At 41.1% G+C, this 3,223-nt stretch overlaps 1 protein-coding gene across 6 annotated transcripts in view; it reads left to right on the top strand.

Moving 5' to 3' along the window:
- Positions 1–2,334: 2,334 nt before the first annotated feature.
- Positions 2,335–3,223, top strand: part of LOC138144513 (putative adhesion G protein-coupled receptor F2P) — a 48,661-nt gene continuing 47,772 nt past the window's right edge. For 3 of the 6 annotated variants that reach the window (XM_069065797.1, XM_069065798.1, XM_069065796.1), the window contains exon 1: positions 2,335–2,582. The gene's annotated coding sequence lies outside the window, so the exon portion shown is untranslated. The remainder of the gene's footprint in view (positions 2,583–3,223) is intronic. The other 3 variants (XM_069065794.1, XM_069065793.1, XM_069065795.1) reach the window with 3 other exon arrangements.

The raw sequence follows: 3,223 nt of genomic DNA, 5'->3' as shown, positions 1-3,223 counted from the left end.
AATAATCCACCTCTCTCCCCAAAGAATTCACTATCAAAGTTAAATGCAGTAAATGGGCTTTTAAAGGAACCCAGGTGTCTAATTTTCTGTCAGATAATAACATTGTAAGAAGAAGATAATAGTGCCTCTTGAAGATCATATCTTAGAGTCTAAAAGTCCATTTAGTCATTAAGGCTGAACTAACGGGAAATTTAGATTTATTCCAAGGAGTCAAGGTATTAAAAAGAGAGTTGACAAACAAGGAAGTTGATTTCAACTCCTTACTAGAGACTAATCCTATTAAGGGCAGAATAATTAGATAGTGAGGCTACAAGAACCCTGTGAGGAAGGTTGCTTTTTTGTTGTTCAGTAGTGTCCAACTCTTTGTGACCTTGTTTGGGGCATTCTCCAACTAATTTTACTGATGAAAAAAACTGAGGCAAACAGGGTTAAATAAATGATTTGCCCAGGATCCTACAGCTAGTAAGTGTCTGAATTCAAATTTGAACTCATGTCTTTCTGACTTTGGAACTGGCTCTCCAACCATTGTGCCACCTAGCTGCCCTTAGGTAGGTAGCAAAGATATTATCATTCCCATTCTTCAGATTAGAACAATGAAGCCTAGAGAGGGGAAGAAACTTTTCTAAGATCATAGAGGTAATATCAGTATACCCTTTAGCAATCTGATGAAATCTATGGGGACTCCTTCTCAGAATAGCATTCTTAAATGCACAAATTAAAATGAAAACCAATTGCATTGAAATAGTTATCAAACTATATTAAAAATAAATTTACAGGGACTTCAAGTAAAGAAACTTGCTTTGATAATAATAATTATTATAACTATTATTATTTAAAACAGAAAAGAAAGTGTTGGCTTAATTGAGTTGGTAGATATAATTGGAATAATTAGAACAATTAAGAGGAAATAATCCACCTCTCTCCCCAACGAATTCACTATAGAAGTTAAATGCAAAAAAACCAGACACTGTTGCTAACCACTTTACAAATATTATCACATTAGGTCCTCATAAAAAACGACTGTGGGAGGTTGGTGCAATGTCCCCATTTTATAGTTGAGGAAATGGAGGGAAACAGAGTTTAAGTGACTTGCCTATGGCCACAAATTAGAAAGTATCTAAAGCCAGATTTGAACTCATACTCCATGACCAGTGCTTGCTCCACTATGCCACCAGAAACTCACCATTAAGTGTCTATGGGCTACTGAAGCTCCCTTCATCAGAAATTAGGGAATACTTTCGATGAAGGATCTTCAGGAATACAGCATCAATTCAAAGAATCTCCTTTGGTCTGTAGCCATCCTTGAGTGTTAAGCAGGGAGACTCATTAATAGGCCATTGAAGTTCAGGGGAGAGGTGATTAGGGCCTGAACCAGGACTGAAGCCATGTGAGTATTGTTTGTTGTTGTTGTCAAAGAGGACCTATGATATTAGGAGGATATCATTGTCTTGACTTGCAAGTGAATTGGATGTAAGTGAGGCAGAGTTGTGCAAAGTCATCAGCCTCACATTCTCCTCTCAAGTCATTGGGGTCCAGGGGCAAGACAGAGGTCAGGACGACTGGTGATAGCTCTGGATGCAGTGGGAGACCTTGGCCTTTTTAAGATTAGGTCTTTCCCGGGGATACAAATAGAGTTGGGTGATATAGTCCCTGCACTCAAGGAGCTTACATTCTAACAAAATAACATAGAGAACTGTGGTAGCCAAACAAAGGGAGTGTCTGGAAGAGACTTAGGGGTGGTGGATTGATCCATAGGGCAGTTAGCTGACATACCCTTTCCAGAACCAATTGATTTGTGTACTATGCCCTGAGCAAAACATAGAAAAGAGTGGCAGGACATTGGCTGGGGTGAGGGTGGGGGGTGAGGCAAAGGGAAAGTAGCAGACATGGCATGGGTGTGATAGGTGGATGGGATGAGAATCTGAAAGTCCCATCTAAGGTTATATAACCAGTTAGATATATAATGGTGGGTAAGGTTGCATTCACTCTGTCCTCCATCAATACAGCTTCTTAAGGTAAAGGACTTTCCCAGCACCTGACACAGGGCCTGGTACAGAGTAGGTGCTTGATAAGTATGGGATGCCTAAATCCTAGACAGAGCCACCTTAGAGAAATCTGGAACTTCTCCCTCCTGCTCAGACACATAGCCCACTCTTCTTAGGCTGATGACAATTTCTGCCAGGGTTGATGATAGCTTGCCAAATATTATAGATCTTGTCACTACTACTTCTGGGCCCCTTGCCAAAGAAGGAAACCTGTAATTTCTGTGAGAGTCTGTGTTCATCACCTAGTGTGTGAGTCACCCACTACTTGGCACCCTATGCCCCGCCTTCCCCACTCCCCTGCTACTAGAATCATTCCCAAGGAATACCAGTCTGTCAAGATACAGCTGTGCATGCCCACATGTGTGTGCCTGCTTGACTTTGTGTAGTACTTTTGTCTGGACAGCTCAGACCAGGAGCCTGCCTTCAGAGCAGGAGGGATGGCTTCAAGAAACAAAATTTCTGGCTGTTCACTCCAAATGAGAGAAGATAAGAGGTGAAGGGAAAGGGAGCAACTGACTGCTGAACTTTTCCCAGACCGTGAGTAGCATCCCTTTACTTTTCTTGTCTCAGCGCCTTTTTTTTGGATAGAAATGGGTACAATGAACAGCTAATTATGTGATGCCACTATGGTATGACTCAGAAATCGGTATTTAATTACATGCATAAAATCACATCTATCCACAAACGTTAATAGAAAATTGGGACACTTTGAAGCAGGTTCTAAGGATTGATCAAGAGTTTAGGATCCCCCGTCCCTCCCTTCCCTCATTAGAGCTCAAGAGTTCTATTGCCTTGTTTTCTTTTCTTTCATCTACTGTCACCTCACCTCCCAATTTCACAGTAAGAGAATTGAGGCCATGGAAGGATGTGAGATATTTTTGATGACCACCAAGTGACAAAGTGCAAATAGAGAAGATAATCAGCCTTTGCTCCAAATAGGCCACCAAAGGATGTGACTTTTTTCCCCCACAACTTAACTCATTATCAGAGAATCATAAGGCTAAAAGACACATTGAGAAGTGATGGGATATTGACAGACTAACCTTTGGACAAGATTACACAAACCACCCCAAATAGATGAAAATCTCTCCCCCTCCTCCCTCTGTTTCTCTCTCCCTCTCCCTCTCCCTTTTCTTCTTCTTCTTCTTCTTCTTCTTCTTCTTCTTCTTCTTCTTCTT

Source organism: Petaurus breviceps, unplaced genomic scaffold (assembly GCF_028583685.1).
Source record: "Petaurus breviceps papuanus isolate PSGF00001 unplaced genomic scaffold, PetGlider_PUasm1.0 90701, whole genome shotgun sequence".
Taxonomy (NCBI): Eukaryota; Metazoa; Chordata; class Mammalia; order Diprotodontia; family Petauridae; genus Petaurus; species Petaurus breviceps.
The sequence above is the reverse complement of the archived record's forward strand: the minus strand, read 5'-3'. Positions and strand labels throughout refer to the sequence as shown.